The sequence below is a fragment of the Trachinotus anak genome, unplaced genomic scaffold, assembly GCF_046630095.1.
Source record: "Trachinotus anak isolate AG129_WGS33_773 ecotype Australia unplaced genomic scaffold, CSIRO_AGI_Tana_v1 ptg000004l, whole genome shotgun sequence".
Taxonomy (NCBI): domain Eukaryota; kingdom Metazoa; phylum Chordata; class Actinopteri; order Carangiformes; family Carangidae; genus Trachinotus; species Trachinotus anak.
In genome coordinates this window covers 5907873-5926702 of record NW_027273855.1, presented here as the reverse complement: position 1 = coordinate 5926702, position 18830 = coordinate 5907873, and the positions used below count along the sequence as shown (strand labels likewise).

The 18830-nt window shown below is 40.4% G+C and overlaps 1 protein-coding gene across 5 annotated transcripts in view; it reads right to left on the bottom strand.

Annotated features, from left to right (window-relative positions):
- LOC139620187 (vitamin D3 receptor A) overlaps positions 1–16699 on the bottom strand; it is a 77305-nt gene extending 60606 nt beyond the window's left edge. The window contains exons 1-2 of one of the 5 annotated variants that reach the window (XM_071475482.1): positions 16578–16699; positions 15327–15503 (exon numbers count right to left, since the gene is read on the bottom strand). The gene's annotated coding sequence lies outside the window, so the exon portion shown is untranslated. The other 4 variants (XM_071475486.1, XM_071475485.1, XM_071475487.1 and 1 more) reach the window with 4 other exon arrangements.
- Between the last annotated feature and the right edge of the window lie 2131 nt (positions 16700–18830).

Here is an 18830-nt window from a genome sequence, read left to right as displayed (position 1 = left end):
CTAAGGTGAATTAAAATACCTCACCTCCCTGCTGCCCCTGGCACCAAGCCAGCTGAGGGGCCTCTCAGCCTGGATGATGGGGCTGAAAGCCTGTATCTTAACCATGACCGAGTATCACTGGGTTTCCTTCTAAGGGGCTTTGGAAAAACAAAAGCGACATTGAATTTACAAATGTTGCATTGCAAAATTTGTACGCTTGCTGTAAGCGTACCTTTTTGTGTTCATGAACAACCATTTGTCAAATAAGTAATGATTTAAAATGGTCTGTATGATACATCCTCTCAGAAATGTGTTAGTCCTTCCAGGTGATGTTATGCCAGGCATCTGTACTCCCTGCTTGCTTTAGGATTTTGCCTTGAGTCTCATTCTTAATGAGTGAAAAAGTTGGACTGATGTCAGGCGACCTGACTTGACCAGTCAAAAACATTCCACAGTTTGCCCACATTAGAAAAACACTCAGTGGTTGTTTTTGCGGCGTGTTGAATATTATTGTCCTGCTGTCATAAAATTCAGAAATATGCATAATTAAAGGGCCTACACAGTTCACCCAATATGAGCGTAAACAAGCTGAAACCTCATACTCACTGCATCATTTTAATGCAAATGTGCGAGAACAAACAGCCAAAACAGTAAAATATCATTTTCCTATACTTAACTCACACTGTATGTACAATTTCAAAACTAATTCACTCCTCATTTGCACCTGAAACAATTTTCACATTCTTGTTTTCATACCATTTCGAACATTTGCTGATGAAATTCGGAATAGTGCAGACATTTGCTGCTGCTTTTGGCTCAACAGTACATTTAACAGGGTAAAAGCACTCTCTCCTGGCACACTGGAGATGAACTGTCAACTTTTCACCCCTCCATATCATTGTCACACCCACAGGCTCCTCACAATGTCCAGTCATTGTCGCGCTTGCCAGTTCAACCCACTTGTTCCAATGTGAGAATGGACATCAGAAATCTGTGGAATTGATCATTACGTTTTTTTGTTTCCATCACAATAGCCTATGGCATTCAGCTCTAAAATATTAAATGAAAATGCAAGGACAGAAATAGCTGCTGTCGTCCTGGGCAGTGAAATAACACGGTGAAATACTAGGAACAAGTTCCACAGGCTTTTCACTGAATCTTTTGAGCTTTGCCAAAAAAAAACTACCTCATGAAAAAGGAGGTTTAAAGGTCTAACGTCAGTTTTATTTTTTATAGTTTAGCTTACCTGTTTCAGTGATCCTACTGACAGCAAGGGCCCTGAAATATGTGATATTTAATCCTGCGACTATAATGCACAACACAACAGCGAGGGAAACAACTTAACTTGTGAAGATGTGAAAATGCTGCGATCCAAAGCTAGATAACCATCTGAAGTGTTCGACACTGTCCACTGAGCAGAGTTCGAAACAAACGAACCTTCTAGTGCTCTAAATGCATTACACACAAGCATGCTCTACAGGCTAGGACACAGTAATGGCCATGTGTACACACACACACACACACACACACATACAGTGAATCTGTGGGACAGAGTGGACGTACAGGCAGAAACAGAAAGTCTGAGATGGAGAGAAACAGTGATAGAGAGAAGTGGCAGGAGTTGATTGGAGGACAGCCAGGGAGTGAAACTTTAGATAGTGTTGAGAAACAGTGCAGTTACTGTGAAACAGCTGTGTCAGCTTTCAGCATACACACTGGACCCCTCACACACAAACAGCATGGACAAAAATCAAACACATACATTCCCTGTGACATACAAGTTACAGAGATTATTCAGCTTTTTAAAACCATTTTACACACACACACACACACACACACACACACACACACACACACACACACACACACACACACACACACACGTTCAGGGTTTTTAAACGTGCGTGAACCTGCCGAAAAAAGGCGACTGACTCCTTTTACACTGTCCGACGAGTTTCTGTTCGGAGAGGACACACAATGAGAAATGTCATCACATGCAGTTACAGAGCGCACACTGAGAAAGAGAGTGAGCTTCTAGCTGCCATGAAAACTCGATGAAATAGATTAGTTACATCCCATCCCAAGTTGGTGCTCCTGTCGGTGTCAGAGCCCGTGTGTGGCACCATGGTCGCGATTGTGTGTTTTGGAAACTTATTTCAGGGCTGAAGCTCGCTTTTTATCCCTAAACGCAGAGTAGCTGCTGTGTTTCCGGTTTAACAGCACAATGCTGAGCAGGTGACAGGTGTGTTGACAGTGTCTCTGAGCTGTGAAAGACATTACAGCTTGGAAAATAATAGCAATAATACAAAACATGATAGAAACATTTGCTATTCCCTTGTTAACAGAGTGGGCATGTGGCAGGTAAACCCAGTACTGCTACTGCTCCCTCATTTGTGACACAGATGTGTTAGCAATGTAATTATTTTAATGCAAACAAAAAGTGCTGCTAATTATTTATTTGCAGTTTCCATTATAAAACTTGGTGAAAGTTACTTTTTGAACATTTTCAGCACATTTTAAGAATACTGCGAAAATACTGATAACTGTGATAATTTTGGTCACTATAATTGTGATATTAAATTTTTATACCATTTCATCTCTAATGACCTGCATGCCAGATCTGAGCATTTAACAATTTGCACATGCCCACAGCAACTAATCCCACATCCTCATATGCTTTCTGTTCATATGCTCCATAGCAGCTCCATAAGTAAGTCTCACACAAGAAGAGGAAATGTTGTGCATAATATTCATCCATCCAACTATATCACTGTGTGTATATATATATATATATGTGTGTGTGTGTGTGTGTGTGTGTGTGTGTGTGTGTGTGTGTGTGTGTGTGTGTATGTATGTATGTATGTATATATACACATATACACACACAAGCACACACATATATACACAGTGATATAGTGTGCATATATCAACACAAAAATAATCTACAGACCTTTTCAAACTTCCGACATTTTACAGCCTTAGGGCCTGAAGAGTAAACCAGTAATACCACCGTTTCTGCCAACTAAAGTCATGGCGTGTGGTTTGATTTTACTTGTTGTGCCCCACAGGTAGAGAACAGAGTATACTGTAATCTTGTCTATGCACAGGGAGTGATTAATAAAACATAACTTTCCTTTTGGTGTGGCTGGAGTCACAAAACTGAAAACAAGCTTGTCTGCAAACAGAACATTTCATAGAGGGCTCAGTTTTAGGATGATGGTCAGCCGGTTTTAGTTTATGAGATCGGCCATGGTGGCCTGAGCTTACTTTTACTCCTCATTTTAATAACACTGGTGTGTCTCGCTCCCTGCCAACCCTGTGTGTGTGTGTGTGTGTGTGTGTGTGTGTGTGTGTGTGTGTGTGTGTGTGTGTGTGTGTGTGTGTGTGTGTGTGTGTGTGTGTGTGTGTGTGTTTTCTCTGTGCAACCTTGTTACACAGCCCAGACAGCTCAATAAACAAATCTGCAGTCCACTTGTTTCAGATGTGCCAATTCATTTTTGATCCTTGATGCTCAGAGCTAGAGCTGCAGCTCACGATTTTCATTATCGATTAAGCTGCAAATTAATGAATTTCTCATTTAGTCATTTTGACAAAATGATTAATTAATTTCATTCATCATTTTGTCAAATTTTATTCAACCAACAGTCAAAAACCTAAAGATATTAAGTTTGCTACCATACAAGCCAAAAAAGCAAATCATCACACTAGAGAAGCTAATTACTACAGCAATTAATCATTTATCAAAATAGCTTCTGTCAATAAAATATTTAATTGACTGATCATTACTCCCTTCGTTTCTTCATTCAACAGCCTCTAGGATGAGCAAATCTGAAGTTTTCATTTCATAGAGAGCAAAAAAAAAAAAAAAAAAACAGACTGAGAATCAAATCCAAGCAAATATGCAATTAGATAAACCTAAGACCCGTGTTTAGGCTCCCATTTAAATAGTGTTTCATTATACTGATTTATTACTGATTTATTTTGGCATTAAACATTTGAAAGACACGGGCAAACAAAACATGTTTTTAAACTACTTGCCCAGTAGGATTTAAATAATTTCCATCGCTCTTTGGGTCTCTGACGCTTTCATCAAAATAAAATCCATTATTTTGTTGCACTCATAATATCATTTCATTCGATTACAAATCAGTGCTTTTCTCCACTGAAAAAAAAAGAGAAACCCAATCCAATCACAAAGCAACCTTCAATTTCAAAGCAGCTCACAACAATCAGAAAGCAAAACACAGTCAGCAACACCAAAAATCTGACTCTTCTGTCATGTTATGAGAAGGCTTCTTATTTCTGACCATTGTGTGGTCCACGTGCAGTGAAAATTTGTGAATACATACATATGCATTGTTTCAAACTACCTTGGTGTGTGAGAGATGGCATGTCTAGTCCAACGAATGGGAAGCATGTGCATAGGTCCACACACAAACAATAATATCCCAACCAGACCCATTTCATCTCTTATGATCTTCACACACACACACACACACACACACACACGTACGTACTTCTATCTTTGTGAGGACAGTCTTTGACATAATGCATTCCCTAGCCCCTTACCCTAACCTTAACCATCACAACTGAGTGCCTATCCCTAACCCTAACCTTAACCTAAACCTAATTCTAACCATAACTCTAAAACCAAGTCTTAACCCTCAAAATGTGATTTGAAGGTGTCTCAAAAAGTGAGGACCGGCCAAAATGTCCTCACTTTCCCAAAATGTCCTCACTCTGTTAGTAAAATACTTTTTTTGGTCCTTACTATGTAGCAAGTACACACACACACACACACACACACACACACTTTTCCCATATGATTCAATGAAAAAGGCAAGCCAGCATGTAGTGTGCCTATGTTGGAGAAAGAGGGACTACGTGTATGCGCGCGTGTGTGTCGCAGTGTTTTTTTTCCTTCTGCAGCACTCTGGGGCATATACTACGAGCCACGATCAGCGTAGTACTAAAACAAATCTGACCCAAGCAGACTCAAGCTCCTGCCAAAAGCAAATAGAGTCTTAAACGCTACATAATACAGCACACAGAGGGAGGAAAAAGAAAAAAAAAAAAAGGGGGAACGGAATAGAGCAACATAGAAAAACCATAAGGAAAAAAAGCAGTATGCAAAAGTAAGGACAGAAAGCAGGAGAGGGTAGAACAGAGAGCGTAAAATGCTGGCTGTGGTGGAGAGGAAGAGGCGCAAACGACAACAGAAGGAAATGAGGCAGAGACAGACTAGAAGATGAACGAGACAGAGCATGTTTAAAGGCAAATTAAGATTTTACTGCTACCAGGAATTAGATTTAAGACCAATTTTGTAACCAAAACAAAAAAAAAAAAAAAAAAAAACAAAACAAAACAAAAAAAAAAACCCCACAAACAGGGAAAGCTGTGTTGCATTAAACCCATCCTGTACTCATTTAACAGTGGACAAGTATGCAAATAAAACTTAGTTTGACCACCTGAGGTGAAGCAATAAAGACAAACATTTGTGCATGTCCGTTTCTCATCTGTTTGTGATAAATCAGTCTTATTTGGTTTGCTTTTAATTCTGAATAAAATATCTATGCATTTTAATGTTATACATTTCTACCAAAGAAATGTGATCATCAGCCAGGAGGCCTCAATATATTAACAAAATCCAATGTGATTATTATAATAACATCATTATATATAACCATTGTTTTCATGTGACGTAAGAGTATCAACATTACTGACTTTAACATCAGCTTAATTGTGGATTTAAATAAATATCGTAAAGATTATTGAAGTCAACCTTAATGTAACACTATTATACATACTGTACAAAGCACAGCATGCACAGACTGTATTCTGCTCAGAAACAAACTCATCCCGGATCCAAGCACCAAAATCTGAATCAACAAGAATAAAGATCTAAGCAGGGATATCACCTTTATTTCCCCTCACAGCGCAGCTTGGAGGGAGGCATCGACACTCCAGAGGAGAGCGTGATGACACATTAACCAAAATGAGGAGCAGGAATTTGGACTGCTGCTCCTTTTGGATTATACAGCCCACACACAGACAAACACTGAGCTATAAATGTATCATTATCATGAAGCAAAAAAGTCACACAAAAAAGAGGTAAAGAGGTGAGAGGTAAAGAAAAATGTTAAAAAAAAAATTAAGATATATATTGAATTTAAGTATTTAAATTAAAGCATTGGGACCTTAACAACTCAAACGCTACATTCCCATCTAATTTCCAATGCAGTAGCTTCAAAGTTACAGCCATCTGACACTCACACACACTCAGCAAGTTGACTGGAAATTCCCTCTGTTGGTACCAAGACATGAAGAATATCAAATCCTTGATATATGAAGCATAATCTTATTTACACGACACTTATGGCTTTTCTGGAAACTTCTAAATCTCTGGTTTGATTTATAAATGACTGTTTTCTTTTTTGTTTGTTCTGCGATGATGGACAGAGTGGTAGGGCCTGAGAGATAAAAGACAAAAATAGAAACTGAGACTGAAAGATTGATTCAAGCTTTCTTTTTAGTTTAACAGATTGCAGGGAGGATAACCAAACCACGTTTCAGGAGGCCAATTTGTAACACTGCCGAGACCTCGCTTTAAGACCAATTATAAATCCAAAACCAGACATAAAGCTGCCAAATCTAGCTTGTCTGCAGTATATGATGAAACTATAAATGAGTGGTATAAGAAAAAAAGATGAGGTTCTTAGATCTGCCAGCCTTTAGTTAGACAGTTTTGAGTTTTTAAAAGTACATGAGAATTTTTTTTTTTTGTAAGGTTATATTTTTAAATTCTGAAGTCCAATTATTGCTGCTGATGCTGCTGGAAACCTGTTAATGGATGTGTTAAGGGACGTGAAGTCCTGCTGTGCTCAGTAAAACCTTCTGGAAACAGACTGTAAAACTCTTTTCTGGATAGGTATATACATAGTACAATGACACCTGTGATTACATAGTGAAGTGGATACCTAATTTTTGTGTTCAAGACATACAGATTATACACAAGGCCACATTAATATTGCTGACTATTAAGTCCAACTCTAAAAAGTCTCCGTAGATTTTAATATCACATCTGTGTGTGAGAGTGTGTGTGTGTGTGTGTGTGTGTGTCTGTGTGTCAGAGAGAGACAGTGAAAGTGTTATAGCTCTGAGCCAAAAACATGCTTTGTCCTGTCGGCTTTGGCCTGCTGTTCTGCATTTACACTGGATCCACGGTGTGTGTGTGTGTGTGTGTGTGTGTGTGTGTGTGTGTGAGTGAGAGAGAGAGAGAGAGAGAAAAAGATGCAGGCAGGGAGAAGACCTGAGAGAAAGACAGAGGCATTAAACATTTCCACCAATAGTAATAAAAAGTATTGACGTAAAGTGCATTTCGAATGTGAGCGCGCGCGCGCGCGCGTGTGTGTGTGCGTGTCACAGCCGGGTGCCTGGTCATCCGCAACACTTTTGGATGACTAATTGTCCCACAAACAGGATGAGAGGGGTGGAGCCTTCTGTGGGGGGCCTGTTGAGCTACAACCAATCCCCCTCAGTGGGCTTGTCTCTCCCTCTCTGTGCTACAGTAGCATCAGGAAAGAGAAAATGAGGAATGGAGGGAAAAAAAAGAAAGAGAAAAAAAAAAAAAGGTTGGAAGGAGGGTTAGCAGCTCGCTGAAAGCCCCTTACACTGGGCCTCAACAGACAGACACAGAAAGAGCGAGCAAGAAGGAGACAGAAGCTGAATCTCATTTGCAAATGTTTCCTCCTCACTCTGTGGCAATTCCCTGAAATATCCAGAAACGTTTAAACCCCCTTTTTGGATAATAATATTAAAGGATGACATGTGATGTCACAAGATGATGTTATTTCCTATTTTTAAGTGTGTGGAACTGGGGAAACCACTGGCCTGGCTCTATCCAAGTCTGAAAAAGATTTATCTTGCTTTTCTAATCCATATATAAACAAAAATATACAAACAACAATTTGTGGTTTTAGTAGGAATTACATGCTGGAACTTTTTCTTGGCAAGTTTCTTCAAATTCAGTTTTGTGCTCTGCAATCCATGTGTCAAAATGTTAGAGATCCACACAAATTTGTCATTGCTTCCATCTTGCTGTAACATATGATAATGTTATATATTATCTAAGGCTGTCAATGTTAATGCGTTATTAACGCGTTAACGTAACATTCCTTAAACAGGAGTAATTTTTTTAACATGATTAACGCTTGTGACATTTGAATCTCGGGCCACTCCGTAGCTCGGGAAATCAGGAAGCAATGCACCGAGGTCGATGCCGTCGTGAGCAGTAATGGATAAAAAAGATATTTTGAATGGCAAGTTCAGCTACAAAGTCTTGCCAGATGGCTCTCTTGACAGGACAAAAGTAATTTGTATTTATTGTCGCAGTGAATTTACGTACCACCGGAGTACGTCTAGTCTCAAATACCACCTGTCGGCCAAGCACACAGCGGATGCAGAGAGCCCGGCGATTAATCATGATTAACTATGATCACTCATGCGATTAATCGTGATTAAATATTTTAATCAATTGACAGCCCTAATATTATCACATATTGTTACAAAATGCAGATCAGACAGAGTCGTGTTTCTAGTCACCTGATGACAGTAACTCATAACTATGATGCCAAAGTGCTGATTTTGTGCAACTCAGAATCACATGGGCCCCACCTCTCATGCTGGACTAATGGCTTGGAGTCAAGAGTTGTCTGTCACTCTCAGTGCCTCTTCTCTGAAGCCCCATTTCAAGGTCAGAGTGTTTATTCCACCTTGCTGTTCTGCAAAATGTATGAAATGGTGTCATGGCTGTTCTGCCTTTAAGCCAGCAACACAGGTAGACACAGAGCCGCATCAACGTCTGTATCAAAGAGAGAGCAAGCACATTCTGTTACCTCATACCTCTGATTCCAGAATGCCGGCGTGCCACTTACAATTACACACAGGGGCAGTATCTTCCCCACTCTGCTTGTTTACACTGAACCAAACAAAGGCAGCATAATGCACGGTCTTCTTAACAGCAACATAGAGGGATCTGTGTAAAAAGGGCTTTAGATTGCCCACAGAGGAAGATCCGAGATCACTTCTCACCTACCCACACAAACACTTATACTTACTATATTTCATTTTAAAAACAAAAACAAATCACCAGACGATCGTTTTAACATGATCTGGCTCACCTGAAAACGCAAACACACATGACCATTCAGGTAAACTGGGCCTGTGCGAGAAACAGGAGGCAGATTGTCTACTCTCAGTTGTACCCAGCTGAGTAGTTGCAGAAAATACCATGAATGACAAAGCAAAGGCAGTTGTAGTGTAAAAGTGCAGAATTTAACTGAACAACAGCTGCTAACAAAGACAAAAAGGACAGTAACACTTGTAATTCATTATCCACGTTGCTTTAACTACTGGCAGTCGAGGCTGATAAAACCCACTCAGGGAGCGACCGGGTGCGTCCACGTCATCATTTCCAAAGGTCTCAGTTTTTGCCCGTCCAGACTACAACGCAACCCTAGAGTTTAAAAACAGGGCCGGCAGCGTTTCCAAAACGCTCAGTTTTCAGGGCTCGAAAACTCTGGAGTGGTGTGGACAGGGGGCGAAAACATAGCAAAAGAGATGCATTTCAAAATGAAAACGTAGCAGTGTGGACATAGCCTAATTCTAACCTGAAGCCTGAAACCAAGTCTTGACCCTCGAACAGTCTTTTGAAGTCATGAGGTTCTGCCAAAATGTTCCCACTCCCTACAGTCTATAACTCAAACTGGTAAGTACAGTACAAGTACAAGAACACACACACACACACAAACACACATACACAAACACACATACACACACACACACACACACACACACACACACACACACACACACACACACACACACACACACACACACCCAGCTTTAATGAGTGGCTGCACTAATGAGCAAGCCGTGCTTTTAGTGTAGCAGTAAAACACATTCAACTTAAGTCTCACATCAGTCTAATTAAAAAGCCCCAGTTTAAATCAATGGAAACTGAGTCCATTTATCCACACAGAAGGCAGTGATGGTTATAATAGACTTTTGGCTGCTTAAGGAAATTTCTTTAGCCTGCAGTTTGGTAGTCTGATTCCAATTAAGCCAAATCAAAGTCAATGAATGAGCAGCGCATTTTAGGAAACACAGGCTTTGATTGCTTCTTGTTAAAGGCCTGTGCTTGTGTGACATGTTTCTGTTTCTGCATGTTTTTGTTACAGTAAACTTGAAGGCCATAGCTATTCCATCATGTCATACAGCACAAACTGGATGAATAAAATCTGACTCGGTTGTTTCCAACCCGTGGCCGAACTTGTAATTGGATTTCTCTGAGCGGGAGACAAAGGTGACAAACTTTCCTGACTTTTACACTTTTCAAATATTTATCACCCCCCTTCTTTTTGTACTTGTCCTGGACCACTGAGGAGGTGATAGGAAGAATACATTAGCAACAGGCTGAATCCGTGGTTGATGGACTGTTTTTCAGCCAATTTATGTAACTAAATTGCATGTCTTTATATTTTAACCTCATTAGTATTCAGGGCATAAAATGTGATGCCAATAATTAACTTCTAAAAGTGTAATTTGCCTAGCATCAGGGGTGGCAAGGGAATTGGCAATGTGGGCCTTGATTCTCTCACAGCATGTGCCAGCACAATGCCCTACACAGCATGAAAAACCTCACTTCCAGCGATTCAGAAAAAACATGTGTATGCATGACTGCTCCAGTCTTTGCTTGGTCACTTCAAACATTTTATCAAAAGCTTGAGAAGCAGGGATCTTACCTGTGTTTACAGAAGTGTTATGCTGCTTTCTTTTATTAATTTAGGACCTGGCATACAGTATGCTGAACACCAGTTCTGATTTGCTGTCTGAGCTACCTCTACAAAGTCAGACTGATGGTGATTTTAGTCTCTTGTTAAGCATTTAAGCTGTTCTCTGGCCACGTTAAGCCCTGCATGTTCTTACTGAAAGAAAAGTGGGCCTATGCTTTATCTTAAGTCAGTCTGATAGGTCAAATGGATGCTGGTGAACACTACACACTAACCGGTTTTAGATCTGTCTTCGTCCCCATGGCAAATATTCAGCAGACTTACAGTCAATTCAGTTTGTATAGATTCGGTTGAATTGATTATAGGAAGGAGTAGGATAATAAGAAATCCATGTATTTCAAGTTTCACTATCCTCAGGTACAGTCCATGGATTAATGCAATCCTAAAATTACCATGTGCTTTAAATGTATTGCTTAAAGCCAAAGTGCATAAATAGCACACACAGGCTTATCTCATATTCAACACATCCCATAGTGCATTCTTGAAAACTACATGAAATAAAAAAATAGTATATAAACACATTCCCCTGTACACCACAATAAAAGGGCAGTGCACTGTATCTTGATGGGGACAGTATTACCCAAATAGCCTTTCATTTCCAATGGTGAATAGATTTTCGCTTTGTGGGAATTGAACGTCTAACCCCGTCAGTATTCATGTTCTGTTAAGCTACCATGCATCACATCACGCTGCGCAAACCCTGTGATCTCTAAGGTCTATGCTGATGTTTACCACCACCAAGTCATTCAGATGTTGAACCCTGAGAACTTGCAATTCTGTAAGCACTACTTGTATTGTATCTTGTGACCTTAAACTGTGAGGCAAGCCGCTATTGACGTTTATCTCGCCAAGCCCCTTAGGGGCTTCAAACAAAGCCTAATCACAACAGCCACAACACCAGAGCCTCCACTACATTTACGTTGTAGCTACACAACTACCTCTCATAAGGAATCCATTAGCCCCTGTTTAGCACATTCACATTAAGGAGGGAGGAGGGTAAAGGGAGACTGTGGTTGAGGAATTAAAAAAAAAAAATGTGAAAGTTATAAAGCACATAAATGTCTGTTAACTTTCCAATTTCTTACTGAGGTATTCCATACAGCATTTCAACCCTTCATGATCAGTTCATGACATGTTGCTGTCATGAGCACCCAGTGTCTGGTAGGTCCTTCCTTGGGGAAAAGCTTCTTCCACACAGGGGGTGATGTGTTTTGTTTGACATAAGCAGAAGAGAAACTGGATCCTGAGAAGACCGGTTTAACAGACAAAGGGGAAAACTCAACTGACAGAGTGCTAGGCTTTTTGAATGACTACTTCAAATTTATTTAGAGTCTGTAATTGTATGGCCTTAGTGGGTCATAACCTCTCTTAAAAGGGTATGAAGCATGAAGTATATCCTTCACAGACAACACTATTGCTCTCTGTTGAGTTGAGTTCTGTAGCAAGTAGAAAAAGGTTTGTGAGAAACACAGAGTGACAGATTTAGAAGCTGTTATTTCAATGTGTCGGATACATATTTTACCAACATTTTGGGGAAAAGAAGTATTGAATTAGATGCAGTATCAGAGATGCCCAATATGAAAGACTTAAGATCAGGATTGGAGACAGAGAAACTTCCCCACACATTACCAGTTGTTTCAAAAACATCCTTCAGCTAAGCCTGTGCCTCTCTCTGTGACAACATATTGTTACAAGGGATCATCTAAATCTGAGATGATCAGCGCAGACTAAACTGGAATCTGTAGCCAAATATTGTCTGAACTTTGAAAACCCCCCAACTGCAGTGTTGACTCAGGACAAGACTTAGCCAGACCAGTATCACAGCTTGCCAAATATAAATAAATCACAGACGGACAGCAACAGTCTGTTCAAGCAATCACCAATTGTTGTTGAACATAGTTGACAAACAAAAGTATCATCTCTCTGCCATATTCTAGCATATCCCCATCACTACACCTGTATAATGTGTCTCACAGAAAGGTTGTACACACTCCACCCTTAAATCCTACACTTGATGTTTAAGGGACAGACTGAACAGTAGCAATGGCAATATGTAATAGCAATATACAAGTTTGTTACTGTCAAAAATTCTGCCAAACTGTGATATCTCTAGATACTGTATATCAGACTACTTTGGTTAATGTTAATCACAGAGAAGGAGTGCTTTATGGTTATCATGGTTTGTTAACATTTTTGCATCACTTAAGAGGAAATTGTTAATGGAGAGAAAAAAAGATAAAAAAGAAAAGAAAAACATGTTATTTTCTTTATTACAAATTTCTCAGTTGATTTTATTCCCTGATTTAACTTCTGAAAGTGCTCTTTCATTTTGTCGTATGTAATAGTAAATAGCTTTTTTTGACTATTGGTTGGACATTAGGCTCCTAATCGAAATTATCAAAACATCCTCGTGATGCAGCAATGTTGTACTGTTATTGCTGTGTCAGGTTTTGATAACACCACACTTTAACAAACCTTAACTGTCTATCCATATCAGCGTGAAGACACACATTGTGTATGACACACAGCTCATTTTAAATGTATACTTCCAAGATCACTTTGAACATGATGAGGTGAACAGCCCCAATAGTCTAACAGTTGTTGTATCTGTGTAATGAGACATCACTGCAAAAATCACTTTTGCAAAAGCAAATAAGAAGCAGTTCCGACTTTAAACTCATTAAAGTCACTGAAAAATTTTAACTCATACCAGCAAAGTGTGTGAGTCTGCAGGCCTGTTGGTGCAAATGTATGAATGTGTGTGTACATGCGCACAAATGCACACAAGCAATCCATACTGCTGGGAATTCGCTTATGTATCAAAATAGTGTGCCGCACCTTGAGGCCCCCATGCATCTGTTATCATTTTACAACCTGCCTGTAACTCAGCAGAATACAAACCTCCTGAGCACAATGTGCTCCACTAAGCACCTCATTACAGAAAAAGGCCCTTTGTATCACACTGAGGTAATAGGTGGGTGGAGGGTACCTTTAGATGAGGGAATCAACACAGCAAAGTGACGGAGTGATTGTTCCTTTCATTACAAAACCTCTCAATTTCCAGCTTTTTCCGGACTCATGGGTCTATGATGAACTGTACATCGACTCCATGGATTCAGTGCCTGACGTACTGTATCTCTCTAAGCTGCCAGTATGAAACCATGCGCAAAGTTTTGGCCCAACAGCAGTGGGAGGTAAGTGGTCAGTGAATCATGTTATTGCAGGTTGTAGCATGTGTGTTTACTCACAATGTAGGAGAGCAGCAGCCCTGTAAAAATTACAACATGCCAAAGCAAGGTGGAAACAAACAAACATACAAATAGTGTAACAGTGTAATAGTGAAACTACTACGTGGGAATATAACACATGTTCTCCAAAAGAACAACACAATAACTTTCTCATCTCATGGTCATCATTGCATAAAATCTAACAGAGGTACATTGTCTTTCATCATATTCAGCAGTCATCACCACAATAAAGAGGCTGGAACAGTCCCTGTAATTCCAGTGCAGCACAACAAACAGAGCACTACAGCTACAGTGTTTTTACATGCAACAAAAATCCAAATAGAAAATCATTTTAAATAATTCGCAATTTTATTTTCATTTAAAGCATGACTGATGGTTTTGTTTGAACTTCAGCCTCAAAGTGAAATTCACTACCAAAACAACAATTAATAAGGAGAAACATGATTTGAGCTCATGAATGGCAAATCCACACAAATGCGAGCAAGGCAGTTTAGACTCAAGTATGGACATTAGAATAAAAAATAATTCCTATTATAATGGATACAGCTAAGATGATTGTTGCCGTTATCTGGTGATACACGTGTACAATTCAATATAGCACAGATTACAATAAGTTAACTTTACAACAAACTGTACTGTCCACTTCTGTGTATTCTTCCTGAGAGTCACACAACAGCAACATTTTTAATCAAACTGACAGAAGTCTACCCCTGTCCATTCTGCTCCACTCAGCTCCATGCTAATCTGTCCCTTTGTCCTCTCCGCCTAAGAGGAGCAGCCTCTCCTCCACATCAGCCCCTGACAACCTCCAGGAACGATGACAGGCATCACCACCGTGCAACATCTGCCCGCCAGTTTATAAGTACAAGTTAATGTAAACCAGTAATACCATCAATTTCGGTTTGTTTCCCTATCGGTGTTTTTGGATTTGCAGGGATTTGCGCACTGGCCCTGCTGCAGGCAGGCAGGCAGACATACACATGTGGAATGTGGAGGGAAGCACCCGCCTATAACAATAACACCGCACACAAAACACAACCGGGACAAGGCTGATGTGGAAGTTTGCTGAAATGCGAAATGAATGTGCAGTGTGAAATGCAATGAGGCCTCAACGCATGCAAACACCTTATAGGGAGGAAACAAAGGAGAAAGCTGCAAGATTTTTGTTTGGCTAATGTGCAGCGGCTAACTTGCATGCTAACCCTGGTGCGCTTCTGTCACAAAACCCAACGGGTGAATTCTCTCTTACCTGCTGTGGCATATCAACCTTCACTTTGTGCAGTAGCAGAGAGGGGGGGTGAGGAGGGGGGGGGGGGCCCAAATGTTGGAGCCAGGTCGCCAAATTTTTCCGAGCCAGTGGAGTTGAAGGTGGGTTTTTAAATAATTCCCCCACGGTGAAAAACTTTTTCCTCGGTATAAAACAAAACTGTCAAACAGAGAAGAAAGGAGGAGTGAATTAAACAGGGCTATCTAACGGTCAGTCGGGGGCTGGGAACTAGGTAACGCTAGAGCCCAACGTCCCGTTATTTCTTCCACGGACACACTGTCACGCCAAACGTCATTCATTAAATCTGGCAATTCAGCGGTTGCCATGCTTAAGCAGAGGTAAACACCTCCGAGAATAAGACTTCAGACCTTTCACGAAATCATTCCAGGTCTTCTGGGACATTCGGCACAAAAAGTTACACATGATGCAACACCGTACCCAGACAAGTTTCCAGTTTAATAATTCTCCACACTCCGTGCTGCCCTCCTCCGCTCCATATGTTTGAGAGGAAAATGTACCGTTAAAGTTCACGTGTACGGTGACAGAAACCCCTTGCTCGCGGGTGTGATCTCTACCGACTTGAAGAATGGATCCTCACCATTCGTGATGCGTCTCAAGTCATGTCACCAGGTTTGTTCATATGCCAGCACACACGGCCATATTCAATTGCCACATTTTTAAAAGGAGTTTCGCCGCCCCCCCCCCCCCCCCCCACCCCCACCCCACCACCCCCCACCTCGCCCCCCCACCACCACCACCACCTCTCTCCACACGAGCGGTCACAACGTTGACGGTGCTCGGACACTGGCTAACAAAAAAAAAAAAAACCCGCCAGCAGCCCCGGCAGTTGCAAAACGAAATGTCCTTTAATTTTCCACACACCGTGAATATTATTGTCCTACAGCGGCGGAGCTGCTGTGAAATGGCCTCTCCACAATGACATTACGCCTGGGCTGACTGGGTACATTGTTTGAGCCAGTGGTATGTCAAAATACTGCAGCCCGCTAGAGAGCATTAACAACAGCTAACGCTACGCTACCAGCGGCTCACTTCACTGGCCTAAAAAGCGTGTGTGCCTCTCGGCCTGAAAGCACTTCTCAGCAAGAACGAAACGAGAGAGAGCAGAGAAAAAAAAAAAAAAAAAAAAAAAAAAACTCCAGTGCTTCTACAGGGTTACAACACCTTTCACTACAAGCGACACTCCCAAAGGTACGGGAAAGTGAAAAAACTTACATTAATCCATGCGATGAGCAACGTAGGCGACTCTCTGTTAGTCCAGTTTTTTAGATCTGTATCAACATAGACGGACCGCACTTCTCCATAATCCCGCCCCCACGGCTTAGCAGTCAGGCATATCTATACATATATATATTACCCTCGCTGTCCAATCACAGCTCTCCACTCTGGAATACAGTCTGCGCCCATTGGTCGAGAAGCTTATCAGTCTCCGGCTGAGTCTCCAGCTGTCTCTCTACCATATAGGGGTGTGTCGTGACGTAGCACACAGCCTGAGAGGTAGTAAACAATTTGGCATAAAAAAAAAAAAAACATTTCATGAAAGAAATTAAATTGCAACATGAAATGTGAAAAAGATGAGAACTGTATTCTGGAGCCTGTGGTGTTCAGCCCGTTTGCTTGCCTGCATTTATAGAGGCTGGAGAGATGGTGAGGTATGTCTCTAGTATTTTTAAGCCTACTTGTTTGTTTGTTTTTTTGCTACACTCGTGTGAAAATGTGTGTTTTAGCAATGCTGCATTTTGAAGGTTATTTTTCAACATGAATTATACATGATTTACCTATACATAATATATGAAAGGTCCAGCATCCTCTTCACTCCCTCTGCTCTCCCTGTCCTGGAAACCGGTGGTAAGTGATAGTATACACATAACAAGAACATAAGGTTAATGAAGCACATTTTCACTGAGCCACTAAACAACTCATACGTGCCCGTAGTGTATTTATGGACACAGAGCAGGGGTCATTTGTGTACTTTGTGGAAGAATTCAGAGGGAGTGATAGGGCCCTGTGGTGCTATACTGTGTCACCCCTGGGAGTTTTTATTATTGCACTTCAATCACCATGTTACTGAGTCTTTAATTAGGTGTGATTCCCTTCTCAAAACCATCTCTTGTCATTTCCATTGATGGGCCGGTGCAGAGCAACAGCCCTGGAGGAGCTGGATTTGGGTGTCTTTTTTTATCAAGGGCACACCAACTGGACTTTAGGCTATTTGGCTGTTGCAAGGATCCAAATTTTCTCTTTCAGTACAAGAAGGTCCATGCTGGCAACATGCCCATAAGTAATCCATAACTCACTGTGCATTTCAGGCAATGACACAAATGAGAAGGCATTAGCTCCTTTCTGACAGATGGAAAAATGGCAACATGAAACCTGCTTATTGGTGGCTATGAGTTCTCTGTGAAAGGATTATTTTTTTAAAAGCTTGTGTTTTGTGCTGTATGAAAGGAGGCTTTAAAAAACATCCTTCTTATTCATTATGTGATATGTGGCATGCTGTTATTACATGTTAAAACAAACTACGTCATCATCTTAAGTCCAGCTCTAGATTTTTTAAAGGCGGTGCGAAGGAGTTCACAACTTATACTGTTGCACGTCTAAGAATATGTTTTTGCTGACATGTCTGAGTGGATGGGGGCTGTTGTGAAGCAGCAGTGACGTATCCATCGCAGATGGAGTCTGATGTTGTTACAGTTACATCAACACGATTATCACAGTTGGCCGCATGGAACATCTTCTCTGGCTAACAGCTGTAATGTTGTTGCAATCCAACTTTCTTCAAATATTTGTATATCAAATATTTGTATATTATACTATAATATACACACACTACACTACACTGATTTACAGTACTAAACTCTGTGCTATACTGCCCTATGTTATACCTTAGTATAGCCTCCTATTCCCAATATATTATTATTGCTGTAACACATAATACTGAAAGGTAGGTTGTTTGATGGTCTGTTTACGCGAATCATATCAAACATATTTTTTTAAATAAGTTCTTCATTTACACACAAAATGTATTTAATTTATCTCAGCTGTGTTGTGAGGGTAAGAATCTGGGAGGCAGGTAACCCTGGGCAAATAAAACCAAAATGATCTGCATGGCTCACTGACCACAAGATCTGCTTTGATAATTACGATGTTAATCTTTTCAGACTTTCCACTAAGTTCCTAAATAAATGATAAATGTCAAAATAAATGGTTATGTCAAAATAAATGGTTTTGGTTAAATAAATGATATGTTGTAATCTTAAAATGGTAAATAAATGGTTTTACCAAGAGCCATTATAGCTTCAGAAAACCTCAAATAATTGCAGAACTGAAAAAGCATACAGCTCAGACCTGCCTGCCACACAGCTCACATTTGACTTTCATTGATTTCAGTATAATATAATGTATAAAACTGGCTCCAGTGTTAATGAACATCAAACACAAGAACTTTAAAATTGAGAATAAATCAGT